This window comes from Macaca thibetana, chromosome 1 (genome assembly GCF_024542745.1).
Source record: "Macaca thibetana thibetana isolate TM-01 chromosome 1, ASM2454274v1, whole genome shotgun sequence".
In the NCBI taxonomy this organism is placed as follows: domain Eukaryota; kingdom Metazoa; phylum Chordata; class Mammalia; order Primates; family Cercopithecidae; genus Macaca; species Macaca thibetana.
The window spans coordinates 7,840,826-7,863,737 of NC_065578.1; the positions used below are offsets into that span (position 1 = coordinate 7,840,826).

Consider the following 22,912-nt stretch of genomic DNA (forward strand, 5'->3'; position numbering starts at 1 on the left):
CACAGTATGGCATTTTCTGAAAAAGCTAAACATAATCTTACCATACAATCTCACAATTGTGCCCCTAAGTATTTGTCCAGTTGACTTAAAAACTATGTCCATACAAAAATCTGCACAAATTTTAGAGTAGCTTTATTCATAATCAAAGACAGAAAGCAACCAACTGTACTTCAACTGTACTTCATGAATAGATACGCAACTGTGTTGTTCATTGAACAATAAAAAGAAATGAGCACTAAAGAACAAAAAAGAGGAACATTAAATGTACATTGTTAAGTGAAAGAAGACAATCTAAGTATACACACCATAAGATTCCAACCACAGAACTTTCTTTAAAAGGAACTTTAACTATCTTTAAAAAGCAAAACTATAGACACAGTAAAAGGACCAGTGGTTGCCAGGGGCTGGGAGAAGAAGGGAGAGATGATTACATGGAGCACAGAAGTTTTAATGGTGGTGAAACTATTCTGCATGATATTGTAACTGTGGATAAGCACATGACATTTATGTTTCTGCCAAACTCCACAGAATGTACAACACAAAGAGTGAACCTTAAACTGTAGACTTCAGTTAATAATAATACATTAACACTGCTTCATCAGTTGTAACAGATAAGCCACACTAATGCAAGATGTTAATAATAGGGGAAACTGTGTTTGTGTGTGTGCGTGTATGGGAACTACTTGTACTATCTGCTCAATTTTTCTATAAATCTAAAAGTGTTCTAAAGTATAAAGTTTATTTAAAAAAAAAAAAAGAGAAAGAGAGTGTGTTGGGAGTCACTCCTTGATCCTAATTCAGTTAAGTCTTCGGACAGGCCCAATAATTTACATTTTAACCACATTCACAACTGATGCTGCTGGTTCAAGAGCCACATCTTGAAACTACCGGGCTAGGGCTCCTTTCAGTTCTAAATTTTATTATTCTATTCACTGACATTTTCACGAGAATTGTGGTAGCCAGCCCGCAAAATGGCCCCCAATGAGCTCTGCCTCCTGGTATTCAAACTCTTGACAATAATGTCTTCCAAGGCTATGTCATAAAAGACACTGCAGCTTTCACTTTGCTCTTATGTGAATCCTTTCCTCTGGAAAGCCAAGGTGCAGTATCATGAAGAAACTCAGGCAGCACGACGAAGAGGTTCCACGTGCAAGGAACTGAAGCTTCTGCCGACAGCCAGCATGAACTCTGCCAACCCTGTGAATGCGCTATGTTGCAATTGGATCCTCCAGGCCCTATGAAGCCTTCAGTTGACTGCAACCTGAGAGGGGACCTTAAGCCACTCCTAAATTCCTGACCCACAAAAAGTGTGTGGGATAACAAATGCTGAACGTTGTTTTAAGCAGCAGTCTGGAGGTATTTTGTTACATACATAATATAGGAGTTTAATCTAAAATATGTATGTGGCTAGGCACAGTGGCTCATGCCTGTAATCCCAGCACTTTGGGAGGCCAAGATGGGCCAGATCACCTGAGGTCAGGAGTTCAAGACTAGCCTGGTCAACGTGGCAAAACCCCATCTCTACTAAAAAATACAAAAACTAGCCAGGCGTGGTGGTGGGTGCCTGCAATCCCAGCTACTCAGGAGGCTGATGCAGGAGAATCGCTTGAACCCGGGGGGTGGAGGTTGCAGTCAGCTGAAATTGTGCCACTGCACTCCACTCTGGGCAAAAAGGTGAGACTTCGTCTCAAAAAAAATACAATACAATACAATACAATACAATACAATACAATACAATACAATACAATGCAATGCACATAATAGAATTGTTACTGTTGACCCTTCTTGCCCTTACTTTGATACAGCTGGAGAAGTCCTAAAAAAGTATCCAAATTCATTACAAGGTGAAGATCGATTTAAAGAACTCCTCCACATTTCTCAAAGTATTATATTAATAATGAATTATATCATTTCTTCAGGACATAAAGGATATGGGGTGGGAGGACATAAAGGATATGGGGTGGGAGGAGAAGGGAAAGGAAGGAAGGGGAAATGAGATTTTCATCACCTTCCCTAAGCCGGTGCTGGTCATCCTAGAGTAGAAATCTGAGAGTTTCACTTTATTGCTTAAAATCCTTTAATATTATAGTTTCCCAAAGCTTATGGAAGCGAATCCAGACACTGCTCAATGTCTGCACTACACCTACCTAGCAGGCTCATCAGGCAGCATGAGGGATGCACACAAACATGGGCTGACTTTGCAAGACCTTGGATAAGTTACTTCATCTCCCTGCCTCGGTCTGCTCAACAGTAAAATGAAGGTAATTATACTACCACTATCATAGTTACTACAGAGACTTAATACATTAAAACATAAAAAACACTTAGAACAGGACATTGTCTAAGTGCTCAATAAATGTCAGCTATCATCATCATCTGCCATTTCCTCTCTCATAATCCAGACTGTTTCAAGCCATTATGAACTACTGGAATTTTCAAACTCACCCTCTTCCTCCTGCTCCAGCTATGTGAAGATGCCTGCTCCAGCTTTGCCTTCCACCGTGAGTAAAAAGGTCCCTGAGGCCTCCCCAGCCTTACTTCCTGTACAGCCTACAGTACTGAGCTAACTAAACCTCTTTTCTTTATAAATTGCCCAGTCTTCAGTATTTATAGCAATGCAAGAACAGACATAATAGTAGTGATTTACCATATTCAACCTTTCTCCTACATTGTTTGTAGCATTTTGCTGTAATATAAAATATTAAAGCAAAATCCTTATACACAAAGAAATGGATAGAGGATGACTCTACAGTAAATACAGTAAATGTACATACTATAGCAAGTATGGTAAAAATGCAACTGTAGAATCTAGATGGTGAGTGCAGGGGTTCTCTCACTATCTAATTCCTGCTATTGTTCTGCATTTAAACCATCAGATTTTTTTTTTTTTTTTTTGAGACAGAGTCTCGCTCTGTTGCCCAGGCTGGAGTGCAGTGGCACAATCTCGGCTCACTGCAAGCTCTGCCTCCCGGGTTCACGCCATTCTCCTGCCTCAGCCTCCCAAGTAGGTGGAACTACAGGCGCCCACCATGCCCAGCTAATTTTTTGTATTTTTTAGTAGAGACGGGGTTTCACCATGTTAATCAGGATGGTCTTGATCTCCTGACCTCCTGATCCGCCTGCCTCGGTCTCCCAAAGTTCTGGGATTGCAGACGTGAGCCACCATGCCCAGCCTATACTTGTTCTTAAAGTGAGCATATGTTTTCCTTTCAACTTCTCAATAAATTGCCAATATGAAATATTTTATCAACTTCAAAACAATCCCCAAATTTCAAAAATATAATAATCTTGGAATGTTACCCTTGGTTTATATCATAAAAGAATAGAGGAGGCAATTATCAGAAGAGTCACACTTCAACTTCCATCATTTTACCCAAGGGATAGTCAAGTAAAGTAAAACTGCCCTAAGTGTCTTATTTTCTTGGGTCTCTCAACACTCTTTTAGGCAAACACTTGGTCTTCATCAAGAACAAAGAGTTATAGGTGTCTGTTACCTCTAGAAGCAAGGCGGAAAAAAAAAAATCTAAAACCTTTGGAGAGTCACAGTTTGACATCTTCCTTCCCAGCCTCCTTCTTATATCCCAGCAGTCCTAGCCAATAAAGAATGGTTTAACTCTTCTTTCTGAAAAAAACAAATGATTATCGTTCTTTAGGAAATATATTCCTCCTTCCTCTGAAGACTCAGAAGCAGACCTTTCAGGAGAATTTCTGGATTAGAGTGTGCCATTTCAGCCAAGGGACTTCCTCTACCAGAGTCCAAAGATAACACATTTTAATGAATGCTTGTTGGACTGTTTTCTTTTTTTGACAATTTGAGCGTCTTCAATGAAAGCATGCCAAGCATTACCACAGAATCATCTTAGGGCAGTGCTTTGGTAAACCAAATTAGGAAACTTTAGAAAAGACTAGAAAACTAGTAAGTGAGCTGTACATTCACTTGGAGTTTGCCAGAGAAAAAGGAAAATAACATTCCAGTCACAAAGAATAAATCACAGAGAGCTTTAAGGCTTAATTGCCATGTTTTCCCTCCAAAAGAATCAAAAGTTTATCACACCTGTTTCCTAAATTGCCAAAAATGTGAGTTATTGAGAGAAGAGTCATACAATTTTCAGGAATTTCCATTTCTTCTGTTGTTGAACCTTTGAAAAACAACTGCAAGTTGAAGAGAACTCACATGACCTAGAAACTGTTCTGAGTTCTATCAATGTTGAGGAAGCAGATTTTTTTTTTTTTTTTTAATTTTTTAAACTTTTTGTAGAGAGACAGGATTTCCCTATGTTGCCTAGGCTGGTCTCCAACTCCCGGGCTCAAGTGATCCTCCTGCCTTGGCCTCCCAAAGTGCTAAGATAACAGGTGTGAGCCACCATGCGTGGCTGGAAAAAAAATGTTTTCATCCAGAGAGTAAAACTCAATGAAGTGGCATAGCACATAGTACATTTCAACTTTCCCCTCTCAAACATTTCAGCCTACACACTCCAATTTCACACTCGATGAAAGCTTAAGTAAAATGTTGGCACAAATGAAAGTTTTAAATCATTTTAGACTGTTAACTAGCATATGTCCTGCAGAAATTTTAAAACTCACTAAATAAATTATAAATACAGTTATGGGAACAAAGCACACTGTGGAATATAAGGATGTAGAATAAATAGCTATTCAGAAAGTGTGTCCAATTTTTGTCCCACCCCTAAGTCAAGGGGCAAACCATGACCCCATTGTGGGACTGGGCTGTCAAGCACTCTCCCTCCTTGGCTAATGCTCTTCCCTCTGTTCAGAAGACCTTCCCTGCCTTCTCTCCATGGGGCAAACCTGCACCTCTCCTCCAAGATCCAGCTGAGCCTTTACCTCCTCTACAGCCCCTGATCAGAATATCCGAGGCATAAGTTTCTGGAGCTTTCTTTATGCCTTTCTTTTGTTGTTGTTCTTTTTTTTATTTTTTTGAGATGGAGTCTCGCTCTGTCACTCAGGCTGGAGTACAGTGGTATGAACTCGGCTCACTGCAACCTCTGCCTCCCAGGTTCAAGTGATTCTCCTGGGCTGGTCTCAAACTCCTGACCTCAAACAATCCTCCTGCCTCAGCCTCCCAAAGTGCTGGGATTACAGGCATGAGCCACCATATCCAGCCTATTCACACCTTTCTGACACCTACTACTCACTATAATATACTTAACAAGCCTCTTCCCATTCCCCACCCCTCAAGGCAGAGCCTGCAGCCCTGGTCATCCTCTATCCCTGTCACCCACCACAGTGCCCAGCAGACAACAGCACAGTCAGTAGTCACATTTACTAAGGATGTACGTGCCAGACATTATGCTCAGTGCTTTATATGATATCAACTCATTTCACCCTCACAACAACCCTATGAATAGTATAATAATAAACTATAGTATCCCTCCAATCAGTCTTCCCCAGCCTCCTTAGGAGGTTCCTTTTCGTGTGAACAGGCTGTAACCTACAGGACTCTATCCTGGCCATACTGTCATCTCTTTCCTCACACTCTTCCTGGGCAATCTCCAATCCAGATCTTCAGAGCTCATTCCAGACCCATATATGACAGGCACTTGGATATCTCCTTGTGAGTGTTCTGTACTTAAAATTGGTCATGACCCAAATCTTGTCCATCTCTCTCCCCAAATATGCTCTCTCTTTATGATTCTAACAGAACACTCTATGTCCAGTCACAGTCTAAATCCAATCAGGGAGACAGAAACTACATGGTAATTTGAACAAGGGAAGATTAAAAATCATTAACTATAACAAGAGATTAATGAGAACTTGGCAAATAAGAAAAAGACCTTGAAAGAACATAGCAATAGCTGACATAAAATATAGTAGCAAATATAATATTATGTAACACAGCATATAATTGCCACCACCCTTAAGGCTGAGACAGAGCACCCAAGAAAGAGTTCCCCCAACACTAGGGCTGAGATCCAGACCTTGCTGGAGGGGGATCATACCTGACAGAACTTCAGGAGATCTACTCTGTGAAATTTGCCAGAAATCAGTCCTCTAGAATGCCAAGGAAAGTTGTTTGTGGGGAAGTGTCTCAGTGGAGGCACTCCGCTACCTGGGCAGTAGGAGAGCTGCTGGCCACTAAACTGCAAATGCCTGAGCACTGAAGAAACCCCATGTGCCACATCAGCCTCTCTCGGAACCGTCAAGTAAAACTCTTTCCTCCTCAATGTCTCTCTAGCACCCTCTACTGACAAAACTTAACATCATGCCAGCTGGCAGAGGAAAAGCAAAAGGCCCAGATTCATTTTCACAGAGCAAGCAATGAAGGACAAACTTCGAGGTGAGAAGCAATAAATCAATAACTGACACAAGCACCATCATCTATCAGTTGTCCAAACCCAAAACCTAGAGGCATCCTTGATTCCTCCTCCAATCATCACGTCCTACAGGCCCTACCTTCTTTCTAAGTAGTTCTTGAATCCATCCACTTCACTCCATCCACTTTACTCCATTATGATTAATGTTAGTAATAGTGATACATTATTGTTTAATTATATTACATTACATAATAATATATTATTGTTAATAATAGTGTTAATGCCCCCATCCAGTTTTACTTGCTTGCTTTTTGTTGTTTTGTTTTGCCTCTGGGCCACTGCACATGGGTTTCCTCTGCCCACAACAGCCTTCCGTCTTTCCCCTATTGCCATATCCACTTTTCAGTTAGCTGATCCTTCATCATTCTTCAGCTCTCAACTCTCTTGCTCCAAGTCAGTTGCCCCTGCTAAGTACACCAAATAGAACCCTCTTCTTCCCCACTGAGAACACTTACCACACATTATTGTACAATCATATGTTGCTTAACAATGGATATATGTTCATCCTTGTGTGAACATGATACAGTGTAGTTACACAAGCCTAGATGATACCTATGGCCTACTGCTCCTAGACTACAAACCTGTACAGCATGTTGCAGTACTGAATACTATAAACAACTGTAATACAATGGTATATCTGTCTAGGGCACTTACCATGAATGGAGCTCACTGGAAGTCGCTCTGGGTGAGTCAGTGAGTCAGTGTTGAGTGAATGTGAAGGCCAAGGACATTACTGTACACCACTGTGAACTTTATAAACACTGTGCTTAGGTTACACTAAATTCATCTTTTAAATATTATTCTTTCTTCAATAATAAATCAGCCTTAGTTTACTGTAACTTTTTTACTTTATAAACCATTTTTAAAACTTTTTGACTCCTAATAACTCAGCTTAAAGCACAACATGAATACACCGTGCAGTTCTACAAAGACATTTTATTTTTATAACCTTATTCTATAAGCTTTATTCTATTTTTAAATTTTTTAACTTTTTAATGTTTCTGTTGAAAACTAACACAAACACACACATTAGTCTAGGCACACACAGGGTCAGGATCATCAATATTGCTCTTGCACCTCCGTATCTTGGACCAATGGAAGGTCTCCAGGGGCAATGACACATATGGAGCTGTCATCTCCTGTAACAACAATGCCTTCTTCTGGAATACCTCTTCCAGAATAGCTGGAGGCTATTTTGCAGTTAATTATTTTATATGTAAGTAGAGGACGTACACTCTAAAATAATGATAAAAAGTACACTGTAGTAAATACATAAACCAGTAAAACAATCATTTATAATCACTATCAAGTATTATGTACTGTCCATGATTGAATGTGGTATACTTTTATATAACCGGCAGCATATTAGGTCTGCTTACACCAGCATCACCACACACACACACACACACACACACACACACACACGAGTAATATACTGGGCTACAACCTTATACCACATACGATGTAACTAAGCAATAGGAAATTTTCACCTCCATTATAATCTTATGGAACCAATGTCATATATGTGGTGTGGTCCACGATTGCCCAAAATTTCTTTACACAGCACATGACCATAATTCCTTATTGACTAACTCTCATCATTCATACTTTTACCTCTATGAAGGCAAGAAAAATTTCTTAATCACTGAATCCCAAAGAGTTAGCAAGATGTCTAGAACAAAGCAGACACTCAATATCAGTTCAGTTGATGAATGTTGAATGAAGGGGAGTGACATGGTTAGGCGTTTGTCCCCACCCAAATCTCATCTTGAATTATAAACCCCATAATCCTCATTATCCCCACATGTCAAGAGAGAGACCAGGTGGAGATAACTGAATCGTGGAGCCAGTTTCTTCCATGCCGTTCTCGTGATGGTGAGTGAGTTCTCATAAGGTCTGATGGTTTTATAAGGGGCTTTTCCCCACTTCGCTCAGCACTCACTCTGTCCTGCTACCCTGTGAAGAAGATGCCTTGCTTTCCCTTCACCTTCTGCCATGATTGTAAGTTTCCTGGGGCCTCCCCAGCAGTGTGGAACTGTGAGTCAATTAAATCTATTTCCTTTATAAATTACCCAGTCTTAGTTCTTTATAGCAGCGAGAACAGACTAATACGAGGGGAAACATTTTATGAAGCGAATAACAACGTAAAAGGAGAAAATTTTGGCTTTGACATTATATCTGATATGTTGATCAGCATACATGCAATAAAATTATTACACATATGTAACTCTAAGGATAAGGAGACAATGCCTTTGTCTCATGCCTAACAATTAAGATAAAGTAAAATATCAAGTCTATTCCTCAAAAGAAAAAAAACTAATTCAACCAGCTGGCAATTATAAATTTGTATGATTTCAGTATACTGTATGCAGATGAGGAAAAAGACTGTTAGTTTTCAAGGTGAACCGTGCCATCCCAGTGTAGTACGTATATATCAAAGGATTCTGTTTATTTACACCCAATAATGAAAATCAAATATTACAACATGACATTCCATAGCACACCATGCTTCTACAGTAGAAAATCAATCTATTTGTTTTCAGTAACTTGTTTACCCAATCACAGTTCTAGAATCATTATGCAATGCAAACAGTCTTCTAAAGCACTCTGACCCATATGAAATAAAAACTAGGTCCTCTCTGACACTCCCAAAGGGAGTATCTCTCTGGCTAACTCCAGGAATTTGCTCAGGGATTTATGGAGCAGACTGTAGAGCTGAATTGGTATATAAAGTTACTCTGCCACTCTGGGAGGAAACTTAGCCAAATCCGCAATAGTGAGTAGCAATCTCATCCACTCAATGGCCAGGGGAAATATATTCAGGACTGGTAGAACTCACACAAGCCAAAGCACTAAAATATACAAAGTACAACCACCAGGGGCGCAGGCTCACACCTGCAATCCCAGCACTTTGGGAGGCCAAGGCAGGTAGATCACTTGAGCCCAGGAGTTCAAGACCAGCCTGGGCAACATGGCAAAACCCTATCTCTACAAAACATACAAAAATTAGCCAGGCATGATGGCTAAAATTAGCCAGACATGATGGTTAAAAATTAGCCAGGTGTGATGCGGTATCCCTGTAGTCCCAGCTACTCGAAGGGCTGAGGTGGGAGGATCACCTGAACCTGGGAGGTTGAGGCTGCAGTGAGCTATGATCATGCCATTACATTCCAGCCTGGGTGACAGAGTGAGATCCTGTCTCAAAAAAAAAAAAAAAAAAAGGTATAATCTTGAAGATTTAAGCTCTTTTGTTGTTATTTCTTTTGTTGTTATTGTTTATTTATATCATTCTCACAGTCTAAAGGGGGAAACAAACTTAGGATACAGACAGACATTATTTCAGCAACTCAGTAATTGTTTAATCCTCGAGATATATTGTGGACAACTGTATGATCTTACTTAAAAGTGTGTGAGTTTATTACACACTTGTTTAAAAAAGACATAGTAAGTGTGCTGTTTATTCAAGCTGGGCACAGTGGCTCACACCTATAATCCCAGCACTTTGGGAGGCTAATGTGGGAGGACTGCTTGAGGCCAGGAGTTTGAGAACAACCTGGGCAACAAAGCAAGACCCCGTCTCTACAAAAAATTTTAAAAATTAGCCAGATGCAGTGGTGCGTGCCTGTAGTCCTATTTTTTTTGAGACAAGGTCTCACTCTGTCATCCAAGCTGGAGTGCGGTGGCAGAATTTGGGCTTACTGAAACCACCACCTCCCAGGCTCAAGCAATCCTCCCACCTCAGCCTCCCAAGTAGCAGGGACTACAGGCGTACACCACCACACCAGGCTAATTTTTGTAATTTTTTTTTTTTTTTTTTTTTTTAAAGTAAAGACAGGATTTTGCCATGTTTGCCAGGCTGGTCCCAAACTCCTGGCCTCAAGGAATCTTTGGCCTCCCAAAGTGCTGGGATTATAGGCGTGAACCACCGTACCTGGCCACTCTTGGCCATATTTAAACTATTTTTATTCCAACTGATATATATTTCATCTTCTATAACATGTATAGACATGCATAGTCTAATCAAGAAAATCTTGTCAATAAAATGAAACTTAACAAGGGCCTCGGGGCTATTCTCTCTACCAAGACTGATCTTTTCCTTTACTTCTACAGGGCTCAGTCCCTCACTTATCTGCTAAAATGTCAGCTTTCCCCAATCGTTCTTTAAGCCCACCACAACCACTTACTCCCTCAGCCAAATCTCAGCTTGCCATTTCCCCTGTGCCTGCTTGGTTTTTCTCCACAGCACTTTTCACCATCAAATCTTTACTTATTTGTATATTACTGTCTGTTTTCTCCCACTAGAATATTTTCTCCATGAATTAAGGAATATTTGGGTTTGTTTCACTCACTGTTGCTTCCTCAGCACTTAGAACTGTGTGCTGAAGCACAGTAAGTGCTCAATAAATAGTGACTGAATGAAAGAAAATAGACAGTCCCGGAAATTAATCTTAATACTGACGCTGTGAAATGAAAAGCTCTCCAAGTGGGAGTGGACATACATTTAAGAGATGATTCCCTTTCATTTAACTTAAAGCCCAAAGGACTTTTCAAAATGAAATTGTTATTCCAACTATACCCAAAAATCATTAAGGCTGCCCCTGAGTGCTCACATACATTTTAACAAAAAGCAAGGAATTCTATGTCCTGCTAAAGCAATGGAAAAAACCCTGATGTAGAAAATGTAAACTGCTTAAGTTTCATATGTGGGTAGTAACGATGTTACACCACACCACTCAAACATTATGAAGGTCACATTAACCACAGGGAGAATTCCGTTTCACCTTTGTTTCTCCACATACACGTCCTCTAATACTACAACTCTTCACAAACACTGTATTAGCTGCATTCTTAAACATGTCTACTATCTAAAACATACACAGCAAAATAACTGATGGGTACATTCTCAATCAGGTAATTCTGATAGAAAAAGTATACCATCCAGTGTGCCATCTGGCCATTAAAACAATAGGTAAGACAGAACTGATCTAAATAGCTCATAATATGGTCTAAAAGAGATCACCTTCAAATTTTAGTGATAAAATAAGAAAACAGAAATAGAGGTGTTGATCAGTTAACAAAAGTCAGTAAGCTAAAATGTATAAAGTTCCACACTGCATTTTGTGGTAAGAGACAAAAGAAATAAAATATATGTTCTCCATACAGAAAGACTTCTTAAATCAACTGAGATGAAATAAATAGTATGTACAGGATAATGGAGACAAATGCCCATAGTCTAAAATGGAAAACTTCAAAATCACCTAGACCCAAGAAAACAGAAATCACATATTAGGACAATTTGATTTTCCCATGACATGCATGGCGCTGTGGATGCAGTTTATCCCACCTCCAGTCAAGCGAGTCCATGAATAGAAACTCTCAGGTATAAACCACTCCTCCACCACTTCACCCTAGCGCATTCTAGTGACTTTCATGGTGATATGGTTTGGCTGTGCCCCCACCCAAGTCTCATTTTGAACTGTAATCCCCATAATCCCCATGTGTCTAGAAAGAGACTTGGCAGGGGGTGATTGGACCATGGGGCCATTTGCTCCACGATGTTATGGAGATGTTGAGTGCTCAGGAGATCTGAGGGATTTATAAGTGGCTCTTCCCACTTCGCTCCTCACTCCCTCCTACCGCCTTGGGAAGGTGCCTGCTTTGCCTTTTGCCATGACTGTAAGTTTCCTGAGGCCTCTCCAGCTACATAGAATTGTGAGTCAATTAAACCTCTTTCCTTTATAAATTAAACAGGCTCAGGTATTTCTTTATAGCAGTGCAAAGACAGACTAATACACATGGTTATGTTTTTCTCAACCACTGATACTTGGCATGTCCAGCTATTATAATTTCATTTCTGTCTCCCAAATGGTTTTCAATCTGTCCCATTCCATTCCAGACTACCCTTGGCCTAGGTTCAGCTGTCATGATCGCCTGGCTAAACTACTGCAAAAAGAGGTGTGATGAGATTATACTCCTGCTTAAAACTTCTACAGGATTCCATCGTTCACTGAATGAAGTCTAAACTCCTTAATACTCTAATATATGGATTGGACCTCTGGCCTCAGCCCCTTCTCCTCCATGCTCCAACCCTCCAAGTCTTGGCATACATACTTTTCGACCCCCTAACATATATTCCCTTTCTTTTCTGTTTTAAAACATCTTTCTTACTGGCCATGAACGGTGGCTCACACCTGTAATACTAGCACTTTGGGAGGCTGTGGCAGGAGAATCGCTTGAGCCCAGGAATTCAAGACCAGCCTAGGCAACACAAGGAGAGCTCATCTTTACAAAAAATAAAAATTAAAAATTAGCCAAGCATGGTAGCACATGCCTGTGGTCCCAGCTACTCGAGGCTGAGGCAGGATTGCTTGAGCCCAGGAAGTTGAGCCTGCAGTGAGCCATGATCCTGCATTGCAGCCTGGGCTACTGAGCAAGAGCCCATCTCTTTTGAAAGGGTCCAGTTTAAATGTAACCTCTGTGAAAATTTCTTTGATCCTTACAATCAGAATTATTTGTTGCCTTCAAGGTACTGCCAAAGTACTCTGTTTATATCTCTGTTCGAAGAGATTTTATCTATGTTAATGGAAATCATAGTCTGATGATAGCTTTTGTCTGTTTAACAAAGCACCCTCCTCACCCACTTTATTCTAGGAAACTACCACTTCATATGGGGACCTAATAACATGTAGTCTGGGTGGATCCAGGGTTGCTCACCATACTAAATCCTCCTGGCCACCATGACTTGTTCAAGAATGGGCCCGTGTCTCAGGAAGAACCACTGAGAACCCTCCCCATAACTTCTGCTAGAACCACCAGAAGAAGAAGAAGGAAAAAAAAAAAGGATCTCTTTTTGCTGGATCCGCTAGCAACAGGGATGAGGCCTAGAGCTACAGACAGCCATCTTCGCTGTAACATGAGGAAAGTCTGATAAACCCACTGAAAAAGCTGAAAATACTCTAAGTTGAAAATGAGGCCGGGCGCGGTGGCTCAAGCCTGTAATCCCAGCACTTTGGGAGGCCGAGACGGGCGGATCACAAGGTCAGGAGATCGAGACCATCCTGGCTAACACAGTGAAACCCCGTCTCTACTAAAAAATACAAAAAAAAACTAGCTGGGTGAGGTGGCGGGCGCCTGTAGTCCCAGCTACTCGGGAGGCTGAGGCAGGAGAATGGCGTAAACTCGGGAGGCGGAGCTTGCAGTGAGCCGAGATCCGGCCACTGCACTCCAGCCTGGGTGACAGAGCCAGACTCCATCTCAAGAAAAAAAAAAAAAAAGAAAATGCATTTAATAATTTAATACACTTACTTTACCAAACATCACAGCTTGGCCTACCCTGCATGATATTTGCTCGCAACACTTACATTAATCTACAATTGGGCAAAATCATCTAATACAAAGCCTATTTTATAATAAACTTGAGTATCTCATGTAACTTATTGAATACGGAAAGTAAAACACGAAATGGTTATATGGTACTCAAAGTATGGTTTCTATTGACTGTGTATCATTTTTGCACCATCATAAAGTTAAAAAATTCTAAGTCAAAGCATCGTAAGTCAGAGACTATACTGACATACAAGTCGTGATTGTGGTCTGACTTACATTATAATTAATTGTACTCAGGGACGAATTAACAGCTACAAGAGGACACCTGGCAGATAAGAGAAACAGCAAGAAGGCCTGTGTGGCTGCAGCAAGCAAGTGTAGGGGTGTGTATCGGGGTCAGGGGGCAGTGAGAAAGAAGGAGGGCAGACAGGGGAGGGGTGGTGGGGAGGGTGGGAGAGAGAAGGAGGGCAGACGGGAGGGAGGAGGAGAGAAGGGAGATGAGGGGAAGCAAGAGAGAGACAGAGGGAGCAGGAGAGAGAAAGACAGAGAAAGAGACAGAGACAGACACCCCCAAGATGGCATTGTGAAAGGTCAAGCCACTGCAAAGTCCCAAGCAGAAGAGGGACAGGATCTGACTTAACTTTCTTTTTTGTTTTTTGTTTTATTGAGATGGAGTCTCACTCTGTTGCCCAGGCTGGAGTGCAGTGGCACAATCTCGGCTCACTGCAAGCTCCGCCTCCCGGGTTCATGCCATTCTCCTGCCTCAGCCTCCCAAGTAGCTGGGACTACAGGCGCCCGCCACCACACCCGGTTAATTTTTTGTATTTGTAGTAGAGACGGGGTTTCACAGTGTTAGCCAGGATGGTCTCAATCTCCTGACCTCGCGATCCACCTCCGCCTGCCTCAGCCTGCCAAAGTGCTAGGATTACAGGCATGAGCCACCGCGCCCAGCCCTGACTTAACTTTTAAAAGGATCTTTAGGCTTGCTGTGTTGTGAAAACAACTGGCATGGGGGTGGGTGTGGAAGTGGGAGGTGGGCAGGGAGAACAAGACCCGTTAAGAACCTGCTAGGGAGCAGGCGCAGTGGCTCACGCCTGTAATCCCAGCACTTTGGGAGGCACAGGCAAGCGGACTGTGAGGTCAGGAGATACAGACCATTCTGGCTAATACTTGGTGAAACTCCATCTCTACTAAAAATACAAAAAATTAGCCAGGCATGGTGGCGGGCGCCTGTAGTCCCAGCTACTCAGGAGGCTGAGGCAGGAGAATGGTGTGAACCCAGAAGGCAGAGCTTGCAGTGAGCCAAGATGACGCCACTGCACTCCTGCCTGGGCGACAGAGCGAGACTTTCTCCCAAAAAAAAAAAAAAAAGAAAAAAAAAAAAAAAAGAAAAAAAGAACCTGCTAGGGTAACCAGGCCAGAAGTGATGAAGGCTCAAAGGTTTTATCCGATTTTTTTTAAACATCCTGATTTTTTTTTTTGCTACCAACTACAACTTTGGAAAGACAGATAAATCAACACATGATATTCATACTTGATTTACTGAGATTCTACTATATTTAAGACACTCTAATTATTACCTTATCTAGTTACAGAACTATCTTCTTAAACTTAAACCCATATGCAGTGAACTGGAATTCTCTAAATATCCCATATACATTTTACCCCCAAAACCTAATCCTCCCTTACTCTCTTATCTGTTTATCTCATTGATGTTATTTCCTGTCCTAGTTGTTACTAAAGATAATAAGAGAGGAGGTATATCTGAGACAGAGCTTCGCTGTGTCGCCCAGGCTGGAGTGCAATGGCACAATGTCAGCTCACTGCCGAGAACTCCACCTCCCGGTTTCAAGCAATTCTCCTGCCTCAGCCTCCCAAGTAGCTAGGATTACAGGTGTATGCCACCACACCCAGTTAATTTTTGTATTTATTTTAGTAGAGATGGGGTTTCACCATGTTGGCTAGGCTGGTCTCAAACTCCTGACCTCAAGTGATCCGCCCACCTCAACCTCCCCAACTGCTGGGATTACAAGCGTGAGCCACCACTCCCGGCCATAACTTTCTATATTACTTAAGTAGTTAAATACAACTACACATAATTTCATCTAAAGTTCAAGACAATTCTGAGAGAGAAACACCCTTATTTACCTCTACCATTTTACAGGTAATGAAACTAAGCTTAGAAAAATGAAGTAACTTGCCAAAAATTATTATGCTGGTAAATAGTGGAGCTGAGACTCAAACATGGGATTCTAACTCATCCACAGTCACTTAAGTCAGAAACCTGGGAATTATCTTAGACTCTTCTCTCAGCCCCACGCCAGATACCCTCTCTCATTCACTCTCACACCATCACTATCTTAGTTCAGAGCTTCCCCATCTCTAAACTCAGTTACCACAATAGTCCCACAGGTTATGTTGCTGTATCTTGTACAGCCCTCCCCTTCCATCCATTCTCCATGCTATCATCAGATACTCTCTTCAGTTCCAAACACAAGCTTTGTGCTCCAACCCAAGTATATGGTTAGGAACCCTACAGATTATGGGAACAGAACCACAAGTGTCAAGAGCTTTCTTCATCAGTATGCATGCATTAATTCCAGGACAAGCAACTTACCAAGCAATTTTTGGTAGCATCCCAACTTCAACATTCTCATTAACATTGGCAAGTATGAAAAACCTGGTGATTGGTCAATTTCTCCTTTTGTCTTTCTTCCCAACCCCAAAGGTGTGGACTTTAAGCATTTCAAGGACCTCATCAGACTTAGTCCCACCTTCCTATATTACTCCTTTCTTTTCTTATCCAATCAAAACTTCCATTCCTAAAAGGCCCAAATAGGTCTTGTTTCATAATGAGGTATCAGAAGATACATATTTTAAAAAGAGGATCTAATTAAGTAAGTAGGTCTCTATTCTGGCATTTCATAGGCATGGGGGACAGCGATGATGGTAATAATAATGGCTAACATTTATCAAGATTTCGGTAAGCTGTGAGCCAGGTACTGTTTTACTTGCTTTACAAGTACTTAATTATCTGTTCCTTTAATAATCAAAACCACTCCATGAAGTGGGTATAATTATTATTATTATCACAATTTTTGGATAAGGAATTGAAGAGCTGGAGGAGTTAAGTAACATGCCCAAGGTCACCCAATCTAGTAAGCAGTGCCAGCGCTCCTAACCACCTCATACTAACAACTTCACTACAATGGTAGACTCCAATAGAGATATATGAAGGAGATCACTGTGAGCTTATTCATTCATTTTTAAAATATTTCTTGGGAGTTTATTATATTCTGAGAATTATTCCTGCCACTGGGAATTTAATTGTAGATAATTTCACAAGAAAGGCATCAAATAATACATAAGTAAAAAGCAAAATAACACAATTTTTTACTCTGGAAAAAAAAAAAAGGATAAGGTGATATAGAGTAATGCACTACTTTAGACTGGAAGCCAAGGAGAGCCTCCCTAAGGAATAATATTGAAATGAGATCTAAATTATAAAATGAAGCAAACAAAGAAAAAACCTGATAGAACCACATTGAGGCAATTATGATGAATGCAATACACCTCAGTGAGAGTTAGCTTGTTAGTTCCTAAAACAACAGAAAGGACAGGAGGCCACTGTGACTGACGCTAAGGGAGCAAGTGGAGAGTAGTCACAGTTATATCAGAGACTCAGAAGTGTCAGCTATGCTGGCACACAGCCATAGGAAGAAAAAATCTGTATTTTATTCTCAGCAGAATGAGAATCTGAAGGGTTTTAAGTAAGAGAATGAGGTGATCTACGTTTCTGAAAAAGCAATCCCACTCCTCCAACTCTGTGTAAAGAATGAACTACAGGTCAGGCGCAGTGGCTCACACCGGTAATCTCAGCACTTTGGGAGGCCAAGGCAGGTGGGTAACTTGAGATCAGGAGTTTGAGACCAAGCCGGCCAACACAGCGAAACCTCATCTCTACTAAAATTACAAAAATTAACCAGGCATGGTGGCAGGCACCTGTACAGAGCGAAACCTCATCTCTACTAAAAATACAAAAATTAGCCAGGCGTGGTGGTGGGCACCTGCAACACCAGCAACTCAGGAGGCTGAGGCAGGAGAATAGCTTGAACACAAGAGGCCGAGGTTACAGTGGGCCAACATTATGCCACTGTACTCCAGCCTAGGCGACACAGCAAGACTCTGTCTCAAAAAAAAAAAAAAAAAAAGAACGGATTACACAGTGATGAAAGTGGAAGACTGGAGAGGAATTAGGAGGCTGTTACTTCTAGAACCATGCCTGGCACATAGTCAGTAGTCAATGTGTTGAATAAATGAATGCTGCAATAGTCAAGGTAACAGAAGATGAGGGCTAAGACCTGGGTGGTAAAGTGCTACATGTAGAAACCATTCTGCCTCATTCAACATCTGTGAGTGTCACAAACCCAGTAGTCTTTTAAAAACCAGAGCCTCTTTTTCTGGCTGGAAACACGGAGCGTATAGAAGAGAAGAAGGTGGTTCCTGCTGTGCCAGAAACCCTTAAGAAAAAGCAAAAGAATTTCACAGAACTGAAGATCAAGCACCTAAGAAAGAAGTTCGCCCAAAACATGCTTTGAAAGGCAAGGAGGAAGCTTATCTATGAAACAGCAAAGCACTATCACAAGGAATATAGGCAGATGTACAGAACTGAAATTCGAATGGCAAGGATGGCAAGAAAAGCTGGCAACTTCTATGTACCTGCAGAACCCAAATTGGCCTTTGTCATCAGAATCAGAGGTATCAGTGGTGTGAGCTCAGAGGTCCGAAAGGTGTTGCAGCTTCTTTGCCTTTGTCAAATCTTCAATGGAACATTTGTGAAGCTCAACAAGGCTTCAGTTAACACGCTGAGGACTGCAGAATCGTATATTACATGGGGGAACCCAAATCTGAAGTCAGTAAAGGAACTAATCTACAAGCGTGGTTATGGCAAAATCAATAAGCAAATTGCTTTGACAGATAACGCTTCGATTGTTCCATCTCTTGGTAAATATTGCATCATCTACATGGAGGATCTGATTCATGAGATCTATACTATTGGCAAATGCTTCAAAGAAGCCAATAACTTCCTGTGGCCCTTCAAATTATCTTCTCCATGAGGCGGAATGAAGAAAACCTTGAGTATCTACAACATAAGCTGCTCCAAAGTGCTTAAAACATCTGAGCACACTTTCCAAAATAGGTAGTGTTCTGTTGCCCATCATGACAATCTCTCAGTAACTCTGAAACATACTCATTCAAGCAGCCCCCATTTACAAACATCCACCAACCGTACCTCTGCCAGCCCTGCTACAGGAAAAAACACTTAGAACATCCCAAGGATTATGCCAAGTACTTTGCATCTAGTGTCTCATTTGCTCCTTACTACACCCTATGAGTCTAATATCTCCAAATAAATAGCAATCTATGGTAACAAAGGCAATATTCTTATAGGAAACATGTTTTTAGTACCTGGCACCTATGGGAAAACCTCTCTGATGGAAGAATTTAAGAGGAGGGTGGAAGGGAACAAATTCCATTTCTTCCAGAGTTCCTAAACTATACCAAAGTCAAACTTATGCTACCCAGTTAGTTTTGCTCGATGATCCTCTCTGCACTGACAGGTGAAAGAACACGCAGAACATGCATGGCTTATTATTCTGAAAAGTCCAAAATACTGTGCTTATTCCTATAGCAACTAGGAAGCTAAATAGAGACCCAGTGTTAACTCCACACAGACTTCCTGAGAGAAGCCCTTCCTTTGCAGTTTTATCTTCTTTCTCATACCAAATCTTTAGTTCAGAATTCCTTTCACTTAAAAAAAAAAAAACAAAAAAAAAAATTATCATCTAGTTACATATGCAAGGCACTAAAGAAACAACAACAATAAAGTAAATATGGAAAAATATTTCATTCTAAGAAGTCATAACAGAATTTTCAGCACTTGACTGTAGTACGGGAATTGTCCCCAAATAACTGTTTTAAGATTGCAAAAAATAAAGATCAATTCAATATAATAATAGTTAAACCTTAACACAGTTCTTAATGTATACGGCAGACACTAATCTAGAATAACCCATTTAACCTTCACAACAGCCATTCAAGGGCCACTATTATCCCCATTTTACAGACAGCAAAAAGATACAGAGGCTAAGTAACCTGCCAGTGAAGTAGTAGGGACAGGATTTGCCTTGCGTGTCTGTGTTCTTATACACTACATACTGCTACTCTTCAAATGGGAAAAAAAAAAAAAAGAAAAAAAAATTGACTATCACCCAGAAGGCGGTCATACGATGATGAATTTTGACTTTGCTTTTTATTTCTAATCCTTCGGCATAAAAGAAACACTTCCTTTGCAGTTTCATATTCTTGTACTAAAGCATAGCTTAGGAACATTTTCATTTAAAAAAAGAAAAAAAATACTCCCAGTATCATCTAGTAGTTATAAGAGATACGGAAGGCATTAAACTACATTATTCCTATAATCCTTACAAGAGAAATTCGGGTTCAGAGAAGAGCTTCTGAAAATGATAAACAGTAAAGTAATAATTCAGAAAAGTTCAAGTTTCATCTTAATCTTTATCTCATTGAGGGACATATTTTAAAAGTAAGAACACTAACAAAGTGAGAGATAATGTAACTTGTACTCAGCATAAGGCTGTAGTTTGTAAAAGCAAGGTTTCTTAAAACCTTGTGAGTCTCTTTTTCCTTATGCTACAGTAGATGTTTCAAGAAATGAAGCTATTGCCTTTGTAAGAAACTGTTATGATCAAAAGAAATTAAAGGAAACTTACCAGAGATAGTTTGTGTTGGAAATAATTTGGAGTGCCAAACTTTAAACCATTTCATAATTTTTAAATTTTGTTTTCATAGATATTACATTACGAAGAAAAATTTTCCAGAAATATTTTAATCAAAGTCCTATTTAAAGAAACTTTTGATTAGACATTATTAAATTGTGTGTTGTTTTAAAACAATAATAAGAATCTGTCCTGAGCTATTAGAAAGAAATGTATAGCATGTTATTTTAATAGGCCTAAATGAGGAAGGATCAATATTATTTTAATTTTTAAAGGTCTGTTTATGAAATGCAATCATCCTTCATTAAAAATGCAAGCTGTGCTTCAGCAAGAGGTTAGCGTAAATGATTCATAGAGAGATCTCTCTCCAGTATAATCTTCCTCTCCTGGGAGTTTCCTTCGGATGTTTCATCAAACCACCCAAGCTATTATTAAAAATGCTTCCCTGCGATAAAAGGAGGGAATAAACAATATAAACACACTTCCCCATTCTTATTCACCAATGACTCTTCCATTTGAGTGATCCATACCTTTTTCAGTCATAGGTAAAATTAATTTTTTATATTCCACACATTTTTATAGTCATTTCTTTTCACAAGCATTTTAAGTTAATGTTATTTTATAGTATTCAAAACAAGAAATTCAGATTTTTAAGGTAGGTTTTTATTCACTTACCTATTTTGATATTTCAGTGTGAGTGTTGTCTATCATTGAAATTAAAAGAAGTTTGCCTTCTATTTGATAGATTTTAAAAGATTTTAAAATGTCAACTCATCAAAGTCAAGACACTACAAATTTAAATTCAATTCTCTTCTATTTAAAAATGCTAATGAAAATGGCTGTTTCAATGCAGCAGCATCTGGCTCATTATAACACTCAGTTTTAACTAATAAATCCTTAATTATTAAATTCTGGTGTTCAATTTCTTTCAAATAAATAAGCCAAACACATAATGCTACACTTATAAATACCTGGGATAAATTACTTATACCATGAAAAAGCATACCTCTTGATTCTCTGGCTGCGAAATAAGACCCAAAGTATGTAAGGGACACACATTTGAAAGACCCAGCATTAAAAATTTGGGCTCCACTGTATGTAGGTCCCATATTCAAAGGCTGGCAAATCTTTAACTCTACTGGGTCCTCATGCATAATGCACAGGGCAATTTGTCTGTGCAAATGGGCCAGTTTTTTTCCATGCTTTTTCAGAATAAATATGTCAAAACTGAACATAATCATATACTCCTAATTGTGGCTTTACAAAGCAGACCCTACCTTCACCAAACTTGATGTTTTTATTAAGGAGTTGCTGAATATATTTAATCAAGGTATTATTGCACATCATGATGTCTTGTAAAGGCTGAAATCCCTGAGAGAATATGTTTGGTTTTAAGCCCTAATATGTGTTCAGGAGTGTTTCATTTTTCTCTTCCACTCCCAATTCCTTTTTTTTTTTTTCTCCTTTTTTAATCAGCAACATCGACAGTACTGAGTGAATATTTTACAATGGAGTTGTGAAGTATGTGTGTTCAATCGTTTCAGCTTCCCAGAAGATTCATTACAGTTACATTAGAAAGTCAAATCAGGCAATTCTGCAGTCTGGTGAAAGCCAGCATATGAAAGAAGGTTAATACAAAAGAATTTCATTTTAGAGGACATTTAGGACTTTAAAAAGCAACATTATGATAAAATTTTCAAGATATTTGTTCTTGCCTTAGCACATGCTTTCCAGGTCTAATTTCAGAGCTGTCTAAATGCTTTTCTAGGAAAGAATGAGGGTGCATGGGAGGAAATTGTTTGATCTACAAGGTCTGCCATCTTAATGATCCTCACGCTAAGAACACTGCAGATGTATGTTTTGCCCTCACTCATGGGGAAAGAATCTATGGTTCTCCAATTATGCTGATGAAGTAGAAGTCAAGTAAAAGTGAAGGTGCGTTCATTTAAAACATAAAGGTTTTGGTGATTGTTAACATCTGTCTTTCTGATTATAAATAAAACTAACTGCTGAGATTTTCAGCTCTTAATATGTATTTATATAACAAAAATCAGTAAGTTAATTGTTTTCCATGATTAGTAGCAAGTATAGAAAAATCTTCTTCAGATTGGTACATGTTTAACTGGCACTTGTGCATAATACAATAATTCCCCTCTCTCTAGAATTCAAGCCTCAATAAACCCCTAACTAATCTTATGTATTTGATTTATTTCCACTGGTTTACAGGTAAGCAAAAATAAGAATAGACTATCTACTGAAAGGCAAGCATCGCCATTCAGTACAGTCAATTTTCAGAATACAAATTCCACTTCAATACAAAGGCTCACCTGTGCATGAGCAATGCCAAAGCTTAAATATCATAGCAAGAGGGAAACAGCAGCTAGCAGTGGTAACAGACATGAAAGGCAGCTGGCTGTCTTCAGTGCTACCTTTGGCAGCAGTACAGATGGACTT

General features: G+C 39.9%; 1 protein-coding gene and 1 pseudogene across 1 annotated transcript in view; one reads left to right on the forward strand and one right to left on the reverse strand.

Annotated features, from left to right (window-relative positions):
• RERE (arginine-glutamic acid dipeptide repeats) overlaps positions 1 to 13,420 on the reverse strand; it is a 392,536-nt gene extending 379,116 nt beyond the window's left edge. Inside the window, 1 exon segment of the mRNA XM_050787836.1 lies at positions 3,495 to 13,420. The gene's annotated coding sequence lies outside the window, so the exon portion shown is untranslated.
• Positions 13,421 to 18,155: 4,735 nt separating this feature from the next.
• LOC126955035 (60S ribosomal protein L7-like) lies at positions 18,156 to 18,865 on the forward strand (annotated as a pseudogene).
• Positions 18,866 to 22,912: the final 4,047 nt, after the last annotated feature.